Source organism: Harpia harpyja, chromosome Z (assembly GCF_026419915.1).
Source record: "Harpia harpyja isolate bHarHar1 chromosome Z, bHarHar1 primary haplotype, whole genome shotgun sequence".
Taxonomy (NCBI): Eukaryota; Metazoa; Chordata; class Aves; order Accipitriformes; family Accipitridae; genus Harpia; species Harpia harpyja.
In genome coordinates, this window is record NC_068969.1 from 9,773,600 (window position 1) to 9,793,202 (window position 19,603).

The 19,603-nt window shown below is 43.1% G+C and overlaps 1 protein-coding gene and 1 long non-coding RNA gene across 11 annotated transcripts in view; one reads left to right on the plus strand and one right to left on the minus strand.

The window, feature by feature from the left end:
• Nucleotides 1-1,841: 1,841 nt before the first annotated feature.
• LOC128137236 (uncharacterized) lies at nt 1,842-15,001 on the plus strand. The gene is made up of 3 exons (XR_008233631.1): nt 1,842-1,933; nt 12,435-12,644; nt 13,415-15,001. It is a non-coding gene; the product is annotated as an uncharacterized LOC128137236 (long non-coding RNA).
• ERC2 (ELKS/RAB6-interacting/CAST family member 2) overlaps nt 14,995-19,603 on the minus strand; it is a 542,890-nt gene continuing 538,281 nt past the window's right edge. For all 10 annotated transcript variants that reach the window (XR_008233624.1, XR_008233625.1, XR_008233622.1 and 7 more), the window contains one exon: nt 14,995-17,965. The gene's annotated coding sequence lies outside the window, so the exon portion shown is untranslated. The remainder of the gene's footprint in view (nt 17,966-19,603) is intronic.

Consider the following 19,603-nt stretch of genomic DNA (forward strand, 5'->3'; position numbering starts at 1 on the left):
GGAGGCAAAAAAAAAAAAAAAAAAAGGCCAAAAAAAAAAAAAGCCAGGGGAAAAAAAAGCCAAAAAAAAAAGCCAACCCAACACACGCACACAGCGCCCGTGGGCGTGATTGTGCGGAAGCAAATAAAAATCTTCACAAGCGGCAGCGAAAGCGCCGCGGGCGACGATCCGTCCCACCAGCCCAGGTGGTGCCGCCGCGGGGCTCCCCGCGCTCCCACCCGGCCCCCGGCAGCGCTCGGGCCGCCGGCGCGCCCCCTCCGCGGCTCGGCGCGGAGCGGGCAAGGGGGGACGAGTGGAGCCGAGCGGGCGCAGGGCTCCCCCCCGCCGGCCCCCCTTCACTTGCTTAAAGGCTGGGCGGCGCGGAGCCGGGCGTCCGCGGCTGCAGAGCCATCCTGGGGCTGGCTCCCTCCATTTTAACACAGAGAAGAAAAAGCCCAACAGAAAAAGAAGTTTCTGCACAACCGGGAAAGGGGGAGGGGGGGGGGCTTGTGCACGCGTGTGTCTGTCTTACGGGGCGACTGATCCTGCCAGGCGAGTAGGGGCAGGGGGAGGGGAGAAGTCCGGGGCTTCAGGAGCTGCGGCTCCCCCAATCCATCGCTGGCAAAGGCACCCAGCGCCGGGGAGCAAGTTACGCGCGGGAGAGCGAGCCGGAGCAGACGGCGTCGCGCCGCAGCCGACCCTTCCTCCTCGGGGCTCTGCCCCCCGCCCGCTGCAGCCGGCCCAGTTCCCCCCGTGTCTCTCCCTCGCTCCTCTTCACCCCGCTGCTTAAAACAGTTTAAAAAAAAAAAAAAAAAAGGAAAAAGAAAAAAAAAATAAGTTGGAGAGCCAACGGCAGCTGAAAAACTTTCTCCGCAGCGCATGCGCCCAGAGCCGACCTATTGCAGACTGGGCTGGATTTTAAAGCTGTACGGCAGCGAGCGGAACCTCGGGGCGGGCGGGGGGCGCCCGGGCTCCGCGGCCGCTGCGCGTCCCTGGGAGTTCCGCATCCCCCTCCCGCCCCGCATCCCCCGGTCCTTCCCGATGGCCAAGCCCGGCGTGAGACCCCGTGAACACAAACTCTTCCCGCAAAGCGGTGCCCCCTGCGCCCACCCCGTCCGGAGGTGTGCGTGCGGGGGTGCGCGGCCCGCCCTGTGCCACCAGCACCGCCGGCTGGTTATCCTGGGCCGGGGGACACGGACACGGGGACACGCACACGCTAATCTGCCGGGCCGGCCCCGCGGAGGCTCCCCCTCGCCTACATGTGCGTGCAATGTGCAGCGCACATGGCCGAGCCGGAGGGGGCTGCACCAGCATTCCTGATGAGTGGCTCATTTGACAAGTCTCGTTTATCGCATACTCCGAGACACGAGAGGCGGCCGCGTGTGCCGCTTGCCAAGCGCTGGGGGACGGAGCGGGCTCGACGGTTTGGGTTCCTCCTTTCTTCAGCGTCTTTTTTCCGCTGTAAATTTGGCAAGCTGTTGACAAAACCGTTTGGGTTAAATCGTATAGGACCCAATGAGAGCTACAGGCGAGGAGGGCTTCGCGGACCCTTTGTACTTCAGAGCGCTTTCGCCGCTCTGCAGCCCTCAGCCAAAGGTTTTTTATTGCACCTCTCGCATCTCACATGCACCCAAGTGCAGGAAATGGGAGCGTTCCCCCAGCCGTGCCGTAACTCCGCATTATTTCCCTCGTATTCGCCTGCGACTGCGGGTCCGCGGGGGGGATGCGGGGGGAGGGGGCGCATTATCAAAGCAGCCCTGGGAAAGCCAAAGAGGCTGCGAGAGCAGCTCCGCGGTCAACAAACGCCTTCGCTCCTTCGAAGCCGTTCCAGCGCAAATAAAATCCCTTCAGGAGCCCAACGGGGGGAAGGCACATCCCGGCCGGCCTGAGCCCCGCTGCAGACGCGCCCCCGGGGCCGGGAGCTGGCCCGCCCCGACGGGGCGCTGCCCGCCAGGTAAGCGCAGCCCTCCTCCGGCATCAGCCACGGCTCCACGCTCTCGCCCCGAGCGCTGACCAGGCAAGCTCCCCTCCTCCAGGCCCCCAACGCTACGAGCCCCCCCCCCCCAGGCTCCGGGCCGCCCCCTCTGCGGCCCGGCCCGGCCCGGCCCGGCCCGGGGCGCCGCTCCCCGCCGAGCCCGGCGGCGCCCGCCGCCTCCCGGGGAGGTGGACGCGCTGGAGGGGCGGCCGAGGAGGGGGCAGCCCGGGCCGCGGGTGCGCCGGGAGGGAGCGGGACGGCGTGGAAAGGGGAGCGCTGCCTAACGGAGCGGGGGAAGGCGTAAAGGCAGCGCGGAGCTCGCCCCGGGGGCGGGCGGTCAGCCCGGGGACCCTGCGCGCCCCCGCAGGCACCTGCCTGCCCGGACGGGGCCCGAGGCCGCAGCATCGCTGCCGGAGGATTTATTTACTCCCTAGTATCCGAGGAGCCTTTCCATTAGGCATCCTCCCAGCCCGGGCTGCGGTTCATTCCTCGGGACGGCTGGTGAGGAATTTATAAATTGGGTGCAGCACCAGGGCCGGGGACGGGGGGGAGGAATAAAGGGGTTGTTCGTTCCTTTTAGGAAGACCAACCTTAGTTTTATGCCTAGTAAATAATATTTTATTGCCTTTGGTTTACTGTGGCATTTCAATTATCCCCTTTAGGAGTCTGCAAACTGCGTGGGTTAAAGGTCATTTCTCAAATCACTAGAATTAGTAAAGAATAGCAGAAAACTGTAAAAAGGGGAGGAGCCGTGCAGTAAAACAAGAAAGATCGCCTGAAATAAACTAATAAAGAGCCCCGAGCTGTTTACCTCTCGCATTTGTATTCCCGAATGATGTTTAGCATCATGTAATTGCATAATGTCATCGGGCACAGGAAAACGCCTAGCCCGGGACAATCGATACAGGCAGGCAAGCAGGCAGGGCTGTTAGCAGCGGCTTGGCAATAGGCGAAGCCAACACCAGATCATTTTCGTTGCCGGGATTCCTAGTCATTGCTTTTAAAAAGAAAACTGAACAGGGAATTTATAAATCACGGGCAAATTTTCAAGCTATGGCGCATAGAAGTGGAAATAAAGGGCAGAAATCCAAACATCCTGCAAGGCTTTAAGAATTTTAATTTCTCCTCGCTATTTAAAACAGCTGGGTGAAGCTAGAGAGGGCAGGAGGGAGAAGTATCGACAATGCTACAGGCATTCGTGCCGCCCAAGCTTTTGTTTTCCAGGTTTGTTGGCGATGGAGCTCTTAAGTTAACCGGACAGTTGAGCCGGTGTGCTTTACTGCCTACGTCAAAGTGTTTTCTGGCGGAAAAAAAAATAAATGCTCAGAGTAATGTAACAGGAAGTGCAAAGATATTGTTGAATGTCCAAACAGCCAAACCCCAAACAGCAACACTGCAAGATTTTAGAGATGAAGGTCTGCTATAGCTCTGCAATGCTCTGCAAGACAGAAATAGATTATTTCTGGTCTTTCAGATGTGTTTCTGCCATTTTCCTGCAGAGTAATGCATTTTAACAAAGGAGTGGCCACATCGAAATACTGCACGCATGTGTTCATTTTAACGTGTAGCGCTGCGTGATTTATATCTTTACACCTTGGCCAATGGCAAATATGCAGTCAGAGGCCGATAGGCACGGTTGTCCACCATGAAGAACCCATTTGGGAAGCAGAACTTTCAAGGGAAGAAGGTATTTTCCTCTCTTTTTAGTTCATCATGGGATTTGAATATATATAATATAGGGACTATTACACATATTGCCCTGAACCTTTGTGAAGGCATAGCCCGTCTGCAGCTGCTTTGGTATTTCTATGCCTCGTGTACCTGCATATATGCTTTTTTAGGTGAGGGCCATACAAAGTACCATAATGACCAACAGACAGAGCAAATATGTCATGTTATTTTGAATATGTAACCTGCCCTCTGCCCACCAGGACATCTATTCCAGGGATGACTTTTTATTTCAAGCTCCGAGGGACTTGGATGTAACTGCCTTGAAATCATACAAGCACTTTCCTAAGGCTGTTGCTTTCCTAAAATGTGCTGTTGCTTTCTTCTACAGACCACCCTGGCATCCAAAAGATGGCTAAACTACAAAAGAAATACCAAAGATGGTGATTTTATGCCAAATCTTGCAATAATTGTTACTTTCCTATATCATTAGCCACTAGAGGCAAGAAAAGCTGGGAAACTCTCTTTTTAAATAATCGTTTTATATTTCTACCTTGCCTAACTGCTGAAGAAACTTTGACAAGTTAAGAGACTAGAAGACAAAGAAAAGAGTATGGATGTCCGTCATGTCCCCCTGCCCTGTCCCCTTCTCCTCCCTCAAATCCCAAATTCATGATGTTGAAAGAAGCCAGGATATTTGGGAGCAGCAATAAGCACTAGAGAGGAAGAAATAGAGTCTAGATTAGCATTTATCTTTACCAGGTAAAGACATACTTTAGATGCAGTGAGATGCAAATAAAAGGCAGCAGGCAACAGAGGAAAGTTTACAGGGTAATGAAGCGTCACAGATTCCGGTAAATACAGCAGTCTACAAACCTGCGAAGTCTGTAGAAAAAAATACACCATTTTATATTTGAATTGATGATAACTATACCAATTTGTTATTACTAGTAATGAACTGCATAACAAATAGGCCCCTCAAAACACTCAGCAGTTGCATTATTAGCTGGAGAAAGACAGTTGTGGACTCACTTTTCAGTTTTAATGTGCAAAACACAGGTGGGTTCTTTTCATTCCCTCCTACTGAGGTCTACTAAACCTTGCTGCCACTGCAGAAATCTGCTGGGTCATGGAGGAAAATAAAGATGTGAGAAAATTCTTTACAAAAATGAGAAGTAACTCTAAAAGCTGTTGAACCAGGATGCCAACCAGGTACCATGTCTGTTGGAGCATGGGGCTCGACTGCTGTGAGCTCAGCCAGGTGGAAGATGGTCAAAAAGTGCCTTCTCACAAGAGCAGGGAAGGCTGCATTTTGGTGCCCCACAGTGATGATTGTTTTACTGTTCTGGGAGACTGGTGCCACAGGCAGCTGCTTGTGCCCAGCCCTGGCTCTAGCACCCTGAGCTCAGTGAGCCGAAGGTGCGGGCGCTGACGCTAACGCAGGTGCCTGAAGGAGGTGTTCAAGGAGGACATGACCCCCCGCAGCCAACAGGACATGGAAAGCTGCCTAGAGCTCTGCTTTCCATAGTAATAGAGACCGTGAAAGGGGAGCTTCTGACATATTTTAGTTTTAACTCTGGAATAGCAAGGTTGTTGAAGGTAATTGTCAAAGGGGTAACTTTATGCCCCCAGAAGCGTTTGCTGCTTTCTCCTCTGTCCTGCCTCTCTCCGGGCCAGGCGTCCCTCTCCTCACACCTTGTGCCTTTGCCTACAAGCTGTGGGTCTTTATCTCGGTCATACCTCTCCCGTCCGCATCGTGGCCATTGCCCTGCTGCCACCATATGTCATTGGAATGTTTCAAGTAGTGAGTCTGGTTTACTTAAAGAATAGTGCTTTTAGAGGAATAATACTTTGCTTTGTTTCCATTAGGACCTTAAAAAAAACGTTTATGGGAGGAAAAATAAACAATCCCACCACCACTCCTTAACAACAGAGTACTTTCCCTCTCCTAATGCTACCAGTTCCTTCTTTCACTGAGGCCAAAGGCACCTCCCATAAACTCTGGAGAGCTCTTATATGTTTCTTCTGAGTGGTCTGAACATAACTCTCCCCAATACACACACACAGAGGCACACAGAGAGTTCATTTTCCAGAGATGACCAGGCAGGGAGCTTTGTCACACCGACTACAGCCCAGCACAGTCTCCTGGTTCTTCCTAAGAGAGCCATGTAACAGTTGAGGCATGGAAGGCCATAGCTGCAGAGAAGGTCCGCACAGGAGACGACGGGGAAAGGACAGGACGAGGCTCTTTTCCACAGCTCACCTGTACCACTCACGTGTAACAGCCCTTTAGAAGCCCCGTTCTCACACGCAGGTCTCTGCCTTGTGGCTGTGCTTCAGGTTCCCAAGCACAGCAGCAAAGAGAGGGCAGAAGCAGCCCAGCATCAGCTGTAGAGGTGAGGGATCCTGCCGGGATAATCTCTGCTCTTTAAACAGACACCCCTATCAGCAGACTGCCATTGCGCTCCGTTTACACTGCTAACATACCCCAGGCAGCCTGAGATGTGGTTTGGGGCTGTGCAGATGGTGCCAGGTGGTACACCACCACACTCATTTCACCATCCTCCTTGGACCGTATAAGATGGTACGCCTACGTTAGGAAATTTTTTCATCCCATTTTCTGCCTGGCATATTTTTGTGGTGTTGGTGTGATTGCTGTGCCATACTCATGACCCACAGGTAACCAGGACTCTCAGGAGATTTTACTGATGGCAAACCAGCAGACCGTGAATGGGCAGGAAGGGGAAGAGAGGAAAGAGCACCACAGACTTCCCATGAGCATGGACCAGTCTGACACCCACTCCTGACGTGTGGTTGCCTGGGGCCGCGTCCACTCCTGAATAGCACTACTTACCTCCGAGAAGATTAGAAGATTAGGCTCAATTTTATAATTGTAGCAATATTAGATTCTCAAAGTCTGCATAGCTCAAGGAGGAATGTAGGTGGCTGCTGTCTGAAGCTCTCACCTGAAATATCACCAAGCATTTCTTTAGAATATACACACACATGTCAGCAGTAAGGTGTGTTTAAGAGTGAGAGGAGGGAGTTTGGTTAGCCCTTATATGACACTTATCTTAAAGACTACTTAGCTAATTCATCATTTCCTTAGGACTAAAGATATGTCATAACAGCTAAGCCAATGTATATTTGTCCATGACTTCTTAAAGCCAATACAATTCTGAACATAGCTATCAATCTATGCACCATGAGCAACACATGTGATAAATTTAACCCTATCTTTCAAGCTCCATAACAGTCTGTGAATTGACCTTGATTCTTACCAGTTTATTTAGAATACGGCATTGTTTGACAACTCATTTTACAAAGTTATTTAAGGTTTAGATTAATTTTGAACTCTTCATTTCTCAAGTATTTGATTAGGCAAACCTTGTGACTCGTTAACCCGGTGACACTATTGTCTTTATTTTTTCATGGAATGATTAAGGTACCATTTTAGCTCTGCATTATTTTCCTCAACTTAAATGAAAATTGTGAAGCGTTTTGAAAACGGCACTGACAGTGCCAATGTTTGCCCGCAGTGAATAACACAAGGATACGCTGATAGCACAGCCATGGAACCGGGTTAAATAGTATGTATTAAGATTCTATACAGAATAGGTGTGGTGGCCACATGTGTAGACCTGGCACATACAGCAAGTGCTTCTCCTGCTAAAATCACTAACCCAGCCTTGAAAAGTTGGAAATTGATTTATCGTGGACCACCTTTCATTCCCTTCTGCTGTTTAGAGCTTGTAGACTGTCACTTTTTGCAGAGTGACCTGACAAAAAATGTTTATAGTATAATCTTGGAAGAAACAAGGACCATTGTGGTGGGAAGGGTACTGTGCTTCCAGGCAGGACCTGGCAAGGAAGTGGATGAGGGCTTCTGCAGTGAGGCCTCTGCGGCGCTCCAACCTACCTGAGTTCTGGTATCAAAGTCCGTCAAGTGACTCCTCTTGTTCTGCTTCTTCATTCGAAAGCAGAGGAAAACCGTCCGAGCAGCTTACTGTGCTATTGGAGTTGACAGTCCCACGGAGATGGGAGATGATCTTCTGTTCTTTATAATAGTACAGAACACTGTAAGCTTTTTTGTTGAGTAGCTGTATTTTTGCTTCTGGGAGAGCATGACAGGTACTCATTACTGCCTAGTGTGCTGCTTTGAACAGCAATGGTAATTGCCCAGCCCTGCCTCATTGGCATCTGTCCTGGTCACAGCATTTCTTCCACCCAAACAGTCAGTAATAACCTATAATTCAAAGCATAGTGGTGACTCCATGATATCACTTTTAACAAAGCAGCCAAGCAAAGGAACAGCTACAGAAGTAGCCACTTAATTGCTTGATAATAGTCATTGCACTCTAGTTTAGCTAATTGTCTTTATTGCGGGTTGCCGACTTAGCAACTTTTCTTTATTTAATCATCTGTTTTGCTAATATTTTCATAAAACACTTCCTTCCAGAACGTCTGAAGCTTACAGGGTAACATCTATTGCGTTTTCATGGTCAGTTACATGTATTTCTACGGAATGATGGAAATGTCGAAGGCTAATACCCTACCTGCTTTTCAAGCAGAAGTGCATTTCCCTGCAGTTCCATCATTCTGTGACTTTTTTTTTTTGACAATATGGTATGAAGCTATTGTGAAGGGCTGCATTATCATGAGTAGGATATCATGAGGATATTCTTTATTTCCATAGAAGCCGATAGTATTTCTTCACTATCCCACAGCACCAGCTTGTATTCCTTAGGAAAATATTGCCAAGTTTTTCAGTATTTTCTTTGTACCTCTCCTCTTTATCAAAAAGGTAGCTTAGTTAAAAGTCCCAGCTTGACTCTGTGAAAAAAGGAGTATAGAATATACATTGTAAAAGTGACTTAAATAGTTAAATGTGTGTCACAGCAGGGCTTTTTGCCACTAAGTAGGCAGGGTGCTCCCCTTCAAAATGCTGGACTTTATACTTGCCAATTGCACTGGAATGAATATTGACAGTCCTATCCCTGGCTAGAATAGTTTTGGGGAAAGCATTCCTTGTCTGAAATACAATTTGAGCAGTATTTTATTATACTGTGACCCTGTGAGTATACAATCAGGAGGGACTCCTGGGGTTTATTTCAGCTGATTATGGAACACACAGCAGAATACAGCCAGTGACCTCTGTAAATGATCACATATTTGACTTTTGGATAAGAAGTCATCTAGTCATAAATGATTTATCTAAAAGATTCTATCTGATCTGAGACTAAGCTTCACTCAGCTGCATTAGCAAAGTATGTAATGATTTATAAATTTCACATACTGTAGTACTTTAGAAAATATATTTACATTTTATATTCTTTACATATATCTGGACTGGATTTTGAAAGCTAATTCAAAGTTAAATCAGATTTTTTTAAGTATTTGTTAAAAATATTCCTTCCTAAAAATCTGGTATTCATTTTAAGATGATATCCTGTATTTAATAAGAATTGTTAATATTGTCTGGGTAGCATAATTACAAAACTGCACTAAGATGTGGCACTCAGAAGAAGTGTCCTTTTCATCTTCATTCCTGCGGTGCAAGTAGGATGTGCGTAACATCAAAACTATCTTTTCAATTGCCATTTTGTTTGTAACATGGTTTAAGGCAGCAACTTTGAAATGTTTTGGATATGCAAATAGGAAGAAATTTAGCAAAATAAAAACATCTGATTTTTTTTAAATTTGTCCCATTCCCCTGGTGTTTGACCCTCCTGAAAGTACTAGGCTATCACACATCAAGGCACCATTCCTTTCATATGAATTACTCAATTCAAGTATCTCATTTTCTTTATTTTCAGACAGCAGTTTAATGTCTGTGTTGCTAAGTAATCTAAATTCTTCTCAGAACTCGCTATGGTGTCAAGGTCCAACAAATCAGTTGCAGAAAATGCCCCTTCAGTGCAATTGCTCACTAATCACTCAGAGTTTAACAAACGTGCCTGCATCACAATTTGTATTTGGAATTTCAAAAGTGAGAAGGAAAAACAATCATTGAGCCAAACTGATTAGGCAAGTGAACTCTGAATAAACAGCACTTCTAAACAACCTATTTTAATATTTCCTGATTTGCCTGATTCTTTGAGACACTAATGGTGGCAACCTAATGTATATTAGGAAAATTTTATAAGGTTTTCTATATTTCAGTCTCTGTCATGCAAGATGCTGATTATATTCAAATCCCACAGCAAGCAAAGGAAGGAGAGCATTTTCCTATTGCACAGAATAGGACCCATAGGTAATCCAAGTCTGAAGCATGTGTTTAATTTCAGACTGTCTTACCTTAGGTGCTTCCTGCCTCGTGCAAAGTCCTCTGTGCACCCCCAGAGAAGATGGCAAAGTGGACAAAGAATCATAGGATTCCTTCAAAAAGAAGTTTTCCAAGACTGCATCTGGCACTTCTGCGTGAGGGAATTTAGAGCTAAAAAATGTGCAGAGCACTGCAGAAGTAGAAAAATCAGTCCTGTACGCCCCTATGGCTGCAATGGAGAAGAGCAAACAGAATAGCAGCAAGGCATAAACATTTTAAGCGAAATCATTCCCTGCGATGTATTAGAGAACAGATGTGGACGAGGATTGCTATGAAAAGCTATCAGTATCACCATGAGCATTCATATTACCCCAAAAGTATTTATAATTGATTTCAGGATCTAAGTCCTGTAAAAATTTGCTCACGTGAGTAGTTGTGTTCTTCTATAAGTTACCATCTGGCCAATTATAGCCAAAAATGCCAAGCACTGATATCCCTTACTCACTTGAGAAGAACTAAGAGTAATTCCTTCTGACTTCAGTAGCACTACTCATCGAAGCAGGGTGCTACTCCTGTTCGCTGATTTTAAATTCTTAACCTGTTTCAAAGACACTAATGAATATAATAACATTTATAGTCAGATTAGTAAACAGTTCTCTGTATTTTAGCAGACTGACTATATCCAGTGCACTATGCTTCACATAGAAGGAAGATTGTGAGATATTTCAATAAATCTACCTATGAATTGCAATAACTGATGGTAATCTTGAAGAAAAATTAAGAATACCTGCACAATACTCAGGTCTGAAGAAGAGGCTTCCGCTGAAATATTCATGTTCTTGTAACCAAGAAAAAAATCCTTATCATATGAGCCGGACAGGTCTTTTCCTGTAGTTTTCAGACCTTGATGTTTTATTGACCAAACTCCCTGCTTTAGACTTGAGCTCATGTTCTCCGAGGAAGTACAAGTGGTAATTATGCAAGTCTTTCCTTCCCTGTCATAGGCAACATTCACAAGAGAGATTTACAACCCTCAGCTTTCAGATACGGAGACTGGTTGTTTAACTTCAGTGAGAATAACTCTGACATGGTGAATGGCATCAGAATTGGAACAAATCCTCTAGAAACTGGCTACCTGGACAGCCCTGGGAGTTAGTTTTTATGGGGAGTTTTTTGCCTCTTCTTTTTCCTGTAGTAACCCCAACTGAAAGATTGGTCAGAATTTATTTTGTTTTAGAAAACGGACTCTTTAAATATAATGCATTTTACTCCCTGAGGCAATAGGAAATCTATCTATAGCAATAGCAAACTAACCTGTGGACTGAATGATACTTATTCAATCATAACAAATACTGTGAGATAAGTGACCGTAATGTACAGACGCTATAATAAGAGACTGCGTTAAGAGCGGTAGTAGTAGAGTGCTGACCTAGAAACAGAGTCAGGACTACTATACACAAAATACATTGTAAATGAACTTCAGTAATGAAACCTAAGATGTATTTTCTTATCACAAAGCACTCAAAAAGTCAGCCAGTTGGTTCACCTGAATTACATTTAGCTCAAATTCTGATATATAGAGGAAATGTCTTGGCCCCATGCTCCTGTAAATGTATGCATTTGCTCCAGAAAGAAGCAAGTGGAGTGCAATCAGAAACTTACTTTTAATCAATAGCCTTTCAGTTCACTTCAGTAAAGTTTGGATTAGTCCCTTAATGCACACCCTTATCATGACTGACAACAATCCCGCCTTCACACTTGTGATTGATCTAAGACTGGAGAAAGTACAGGGGGCAGGAGAGTTATGCACAAGGAATACAGCTAGTCCATAGTGACTGCATTTCTGTGACCCTAAGTGGATTGTAATAAGGATCTTTTTATTAAAACAAAACAAAACAAAACAAAACAAAACTGTAAGAGCTCCAGGGCAGATCTGTGTTCTGTTTTGGCCTATGTAACCTCTAACCAAAATCTGGCCATTTAACAAAAAAAAAATGTACTTCAGCTATTTTCCTTTATTTGTGGAAGTTTAAAATGAAATATAAAGCCCACAATAGAATGCATATGAGGACACAAATCAATAGACTTGAGAACTATGTTAAGAACTACCCAACCGTATAGGTCTTCATTAACAAGGGTGTTCTCGTGAAATGCAGAAAATGCTCTTATTTGCTTGTATGCATGTTGTTGTTCATGATATTATTTATTTCTATGGTAACCAAAGCAGTAAATACAGCTATATTAGACAACAACAATCAAGAAAAAAAACCTTATTGCAAAAGACGACGACTAAGAGCCAAAGCAGAGGTGTTTAGATGATGGTGTAATTTTCTATAATAACTGTTTAGCCGCATATTTGGCAAGCCCTGGATAACTCACTTATGAGTAATGCATTTGTCCAAATTACATTCAAATAAAAAATAGTTACCATGCTGCATTGTCATGCATTCTGCACAGATATTTCCTCTCTATCGATTTTCCCACGACAAGAAGTCTTCTTACTGAACTCAGGTTAACTGTGGATTGATGCTTATTTCTCTCGCGCAGCCTCTCGAAAGTTGGTTAGGTGATGTGGAGCCACACATCATCAGTCCTTCACTATCTGGAGCTATCTAACTTCCTTGTGCAGCCTCCCACTCGCCTCTCCACTGTCTGCTCCATCTGGAGGGAGCTGGCTGCTCTCCTCCAGCCCCGGCTCCCCGAGCGCAAGGCAGCCTGCAGCTGCCAGAACATCTGCTGTCTCCTGGCCTCGCTGGGGTGAGTACCAAAAGCACAGCCTTTTTAAAGTTGGACAGTCGCCTCCATTAGAAACTGCATGGGTTCAAAGTTCCTGGATTTGTCCTGAGACTTGTAGCTACATGGGAATATATGGTATAACTATCTGTAACGCAAATTCAAGCGCACATTTCAAAGGGATACGTGCGTTGTCTTTAGGATGCGCTGGCATTTTGCCTACTCTTCCCCTGCATCTGTGGTGATCTGGTTTTAGAATAGTCTCATTCGGAAGAAAGTCATTTTGAAGAGCAAGGAGTGGAAGGAATGTAAACCCAAACAAAATCAGTCCTTGATTCTGCAATTGCATCCATTGAGGGTGGGCTTCTCAACAGGGCTCCTGCTGCATCAGTGCCTCCAGGCCATACCAAATCTGTAGTGATGTGTCGTGGGCTACTCCTGGTGAAGGCAGAGGTTGCCTCTTGTTGGAGAAGGTGCATTTGAAAAAGAGGTGTCTTGTTTGAAAAGGTAGGAGCATGAAATAACGTCACTCTAATGTCACAGGAGGAAAATCTGTACAGCAGCCCCCCCTCAGCTGTCCTTCTCATACATGGGTCAAATCATGCCCTGGCGACATGCAGGGCTCCCACTGACTTCATAATGGGAAATGTATCACTTATTTAGAGCTGACCTGGCTTTATTTAGAATGATTTAATACATTAGTTATTAGAAGTTTCGTGTTTTGGAGAAGCAATATCAACAGGTGAAATACAGTCACGCTGTTCTTTGACGCTCTGTTTTGTACCTTCTGACAGGTTTCTGCACAGGGCAGGACGCAGTCTGCATAATTAGTGCGGCTCTTCCAGGATCAAATCCTGGACCTGGAGCACAGTGTGAACAACCGGGAGATGCAGAAGGTGTTCTGCAATTGGCTTTATCCAACCTGTGCCGGCACAGAGCTTTTTGGGCCTCTCAAGAGTGTGTCTGAACTGACATGTTGGCTTGAAATGCAAGCCAACACATGGCTTCATCCCCTGAATGTCCCCCACTGCTTATACTTTTGCTTGCTCAAACCTCGAGCTACTTTGGCTTAAGTCTGGAGCGAACAAATGGGCTCCCTTTGGAAGAAACCGCAAGCACAGAGGAGGTTGACCCTTATTCAGGCTCTCTCCTGTGGGGCTGGAGGAGCTCTTGACTGTATGAACTCAAACTTCAACTTGAGGTGAGACGTTCCTGCAGGCAGAGCTGCTCCCCGGAGGCACCCAGCAGACACAAACACACTGGTCCTGCCCCTTCCCCTGGGGCCCTCACAGCCCCTTTGTACAGAGGAAAGAGGGGACTCCTGGCTGAAAACAATCTTGCAGAAAATGGGGCTCAAGAGCCTTTTACAGTTTCCCCAAGTCCACTGCCGTCCTCCTCCATGTCCTTACTGCGACATGTTGGCACGTACTGTCCCCTTCACCGCGCACGGAGGCAGGACCTGGCTTTAAAGGAGGAAGTGATTAATGCTGAAAGTAGAATACAAAATGTGTGTTTCCAATGGAGTGGGATGGAGAGTCCCCTAATAGGGGCACTGCCGGAATACAGAACAAGACCATTCTGAAGAATTGTGCGGGTCTAGAAAGAAGATAGAAGCAACTGCTACTCAATTTATAGTATTGCGACTCAAAGCTAAGTAGTCGTAAGTAGAATACACAGTAAATGTATATTTAGCTGTAGTTAAAAGTGAAACTTAATATCCTATGTTAGTACATAGTACTCTCTTACCAAGAAAACTAATTTATAGGTAAAGAAACAGAGCTTAAAACTAAGAGACTGTGTGTTTTTAAATAACCGAAGTAAAATGCATACTTACTTACCTTTTATTCTCCTGCTGTGTGCGCCGTGAGCTGGTCCAGGGAGTTCTATGAGGTAAGAAATTCCTGTTCAACAAAAGTTCCTTTTCTAAAAAAAGTGAACATAATGGAAACGGGGAACCACTTACCAGGCAGCTGAAAAAGGAGCTGACTGTGCAGAGAATTTCACACCTTATGGCTTTTGGTCAGTAAAGTACATAAACAAAATGTAATTTTCTATGCAATTACACAGGGTCACACAAGAATATTATGTTTTAGAAACGCACTCAAAAGCATATTGCTCTCTAAGAGCCCAATCCGGAAAATGGTTCCTCACTTCAGTAAAGTTGCTCATAAGCATTTCTGGGAGTGAGGCCTAGGAGACATTTTCCTTTTTATGCTTTCTTAAACAGTTTATGTGATAGTAACAACAGGAAGATAAATTACTTTGAATGGTAGCAATTAGAGAAATAAGGAGCGTGATAGATTTACCATGTGGAAAACATCTCTCACACATTTTCTTACAGTCATTAAACCTACTTTTAATGACACAACACTGATTTCAGAAAGAAACAAAGTTTATTTGATGAATATAAACAAGCTGATCAACACTAAATACTTCCCATACACATGATAACAATGTTATGAACTCTAAATACCTTGGTACTTTACACTTCTACTAGACATTAAATTACAATGACTGTCTAATACATGCCCACTGGTAATTTCTAGGAATTCCTTAGTTTCATATCAATGTCCTTAACCATATATCAATATCACAATCCAGAACATGCCACTCACTTGAAAAAATTATTACAAGAAGCACTATCAAATGAGGATCTAAGGTAAATAGGGAATACTGACCCATTGCTGCAGAACATCACATTCAAACGTCACCCTACACACACAAAAAAACATTGCAGATATAGTTTGTGTCAACACATCTGAGGTCTTTTCATAAACACTGTTTAAAAAGTAAATTGAAACCCACTTTCAAATGAAAGTCAATGTGCAGGTACGTGCATACTAGATACACAAAATTCATTAAATACAAAATTCATACTGTACATTTAAATGAAAGAAAGAATGTGCAGTACAAGACTGATCTCACATTAAAATAATAATCATTATCTTAAATGTTAACCAAAAGTTGGTTTGCTTCTTTACACTTAGAGGGGGGAAAAAGTTCTACCAAACATTGCTCAAATAAAATATTTCCCAACATCACAGTGTTTATTGTAAACCCCGAGATTCTATTTTAGTATATGAAAAGATTTTCTCCAAACATCATAGAGTATCACATGAAATGAAAAGAAGGAAAAAAAAAAAAAACCAACAAGAAAGAAAAAAGCAATGTTAGACAAAATTTTCCTCTTTAGGGGCTAACTTGTAGGCCCTGATAAAAGTTTAGATCATTACTCTTACCAACATGAGTGGAGCAAAAATGCCCCTAAAATAATATTTGTGACAAAATTGGCACATACATATAAATATCTAACTATACAGCTTTGTATCTGTGACCCTATTTCCCCCCTAGTTTATTTCCTACTTCAAGTATTCAGTTGCAGAGTTAAGGTAAAGACCTGATTGTAAGAGACACAGACGATTGTCCCCTACTGCGACAACAAATTTGTCATGAGAAACTAGTTTTGTTGTCTGAGTTTCCAAGTGCAACATTTGTCATATGTGCTAAATATACTCCCAAAAGCTTTGCTGTTTCAAAAACAAAGATCTAAAATGCCATTGAAAGTTAAAGGACAAACTTTTTAAACATGAATGAAATTGGGATTATCTATGCTATACTAATTCTATACACTTTACTCTATTTATTGAAGACAGTAGCATCCAGCAGGACTCCTGCTCAAATAAATTGCTCTTTGATTGCACCCAGAATTGTGGTACAAATAAATAAAATATCATCTCTAGACAATAATTTTAAAGGGGTTACTATGTATGGCTCATGTAGGATGTTTAGGGTTAATTGCACTACAGGTTCAAAAAATAATTTTTCTAAATTCAGTGCAAGACTTTAGGAGTATCCATTTAGGTTTCTCTTTTTTTACAGCAGCAAAGAAAAACTACTAAGGATTAAGGCCACCCATGCTTAAATTTATTGTTTGTCCTTTAAAAATGCAGATATTCTATTCCCACTCCCATCAGCATGGAAGCATTTCTTCCATGGGCAAAAAGACGCCTCAATTAAACAGCCAAACATTTGCACATGTTTGCCAGACTGACTGAAAATGTTCATGGAGTCATAAGGATCCTCTCCTTGAGAAGTGGTAGAGATTTGACTATCAGTTATATTCTCTCACTGAATGTAATGACTTCATATTTTTATTTTTCCTTGCATGTGCTTTAAATTTATTTTACTAGATATGTTTTGTTGATACAAACAGCCTTTAAATGCTATTTGTTCACTGGTATTTTCTTTAACATCTACGATTTGTTGGGATCCATGTTGGAGACTGTTTTTCAACGTAGAAAACAATAACAAACAGTTCCTCATTTACAGGAGACCTAATGCATATACTGTATTCACAGCAATCTTACCTTTATTTTTGGTTTTTTTTTTTAAAGAGTCCCAGCTTTTATTGTCGAAAACCTGTATGCATTTGGATGGTAAAAGGTTGATACATCCTTGTGTATATGTCCATATATATACATACATATGTATTTATATATGCCTCAAGCTTTTACCATCCAGGAATAGATGGTATATAATCTTATATTTATGCTCAAATTAGATGTCCTATGCATTGTCAGAGACACACACCATATTTTCATAAAGCTAATTTTTGTCATCAGTTATTAGTACCAAAAATTGATTTCATTTCCAACCTGGCCCAGAGCTTAATACCGGTTATACTATCAATATTTTTTTGGTTTTGGTTTGGTTTGGGTTTTTTAATTATTATTATTTTATCAGTAGATATAAGAAAACAGAGGAGGGTAAAGGCTTGGTTTTTATTTTTTGGAAAAGCCCACACCTAACTGGGGGTAAGATTAATGCCAACACCCTTAGATAGCATTTTACTAATACCTTTTTGATAATCTAGTGCAATAGAAGTGATACTTTAGAATAGACTAGCTAAATCAGCAAATGCAGATACCACATCTAAGAGAATCTGAATTACTTATTAAAATCAATATCAATTTACTAAAAATTAGTTAAATAATCTGTTTAACTGAACTTCATTAAACAATAATATTCTAAACAGATGGTTTCTTTGTGAAAACAGAATAACTTGCAAGACCCATTAAAGACAGAAATGAAGCTCTTATAATTTCTGCTTGAGTCTCCTTCATTATTTTCCAAAGTATCAAATTTCATAGTAGACAACAAGAAATAATGGAGAAAATGCCAATTAATGCAGCATTTCATTAGATATCAACCTTAGCATTCATTTTCTGCATCTGTGATCTTCTCCAGGATATCATGGTCATGTTTGGAGATCCAATGCAATAGATTATCATCGTTACCTTCCAGCGCTACGTTTTTTCTTCCTCTTTCAGTAGTTCCTCTGACAACTGTAACAAGGGAACAAAATATTCCAATTAATAACATGATTGAAGCATACAAAACATCCTAGTTTTCATCTAACCAAGCTTCTCATAGACATCAGTGGATATATTGCTTTTCTAGGGACTAAGGATTAAGTAAGGATTTAAATTCAATTTGAACCCACTTATCATGTTCATAGGGTGGCAATTAGTTTTACAGCTGATTGTATGACAAGATCCCCCCTAAATGGGAAAGATTTTAAATTCCAAAGATGTGAAATACTGTTGTGCTTGCGATTCTGTAAATGGTGAGTTTCTTATCTACAAGCACAGTAGCTTTGAAGTGGAAATGCTATTAATAAAACTAAATATTTTTATTTGGAAACCAAAGGAATCATCCATTTATTTCCACTGAGTTCCACGGCAGGTGGGAATACGTAGTACCTCCAGCAACTCTCCAAAATTGAAAGTACTGAAAACAACGTTTTATTGTTATATTTTAAGCGCTGTAAGTCCACTTTAATTTACAAAACAGTGGAGAAAGGTTTTATGGATACAAGAACCTCAGATTTAGAAAAGTTAAAATATTCAAAAACCCATTGTGAGTTTTTCAGCCATGCAGTCACTACTCAGTGACTGTTGCTCTTCATGGCTTGGCTGGCGTTGCTGAAATCTAGGGGACCACGAGAGGTAGCCGGTGTAAGCCCGAGTCAGTTAGTGGAAAGAGTCTTCCTGCTTTCCACCGGCTTTGGATGAGGCTCCGTGTCCGATTGGAAGCGAGTACAGAGTGAGGCCTGAATGACTTTTATTGTGACGCTAGTTCTGCTGCAAGCAAACGGCATAGTATTGTTGAACAGAGGGTGGTGAACTAGTCTTATTCACATTATCTGTATATCGGATGAGTGGGAGGACTTAAATGATTCCTTTACAGGGCAGTTGTTCATTTATCCACTGACTTTGTTTCCAGAAAAGTGGAAATGCAATATGTATGGGATTCGCCATTACTGCCCTTGCATTTATGTAACCTTAGAAGTTTCCAAAATATTCAATTTTATAAAAAAGAAATTGCCATAGAATGCTTACGCTTTTGTATACAGCTGAAAAATTATGTTTTGTAATAGAGCTAGTTGACTACAATGCCCCTTTAAATTCTAGAATCTAGTATTTATCAGAGTAATTATTCTGTGAGTAAAGGGAAACACTGTTCACAGAATAAACTCGCAAGTGATTTTAAATCCCTATTTTCAAGTTCATGTCCTTGTGGCAAGTACATATAACGGTTTATATAATACAAACTTAGATGAATAGTTCTACTTTTCCAAGGGGAGGTTGGTACAATTCTTCTGGTTGAAACACTTAGGGACTAATCCAAAGCCCACTGAAATGTGGAAAGGTTCCCACTGATTTTAACAGGTTTTGGATCTGGCCCGTGAATGGAGAAAAAATGACTTCTGCAGAGCTGGAAAGCCAGGGAGTTCCTAAAGTAGATCATGTTACTAGTTCTGGCACATAAAATCTTTGCAAACTTTTTATGAAAACTGTAAGTCAGAGCAAGCATTACGTTTCGTGAACTGTGCATAGCTCCCATTCTTTTGTGTGCTGAGTATTTCTTAATCATCATTCAAAGAGATACACAGGCATAGGGAGCACCCATAGAAATTAATG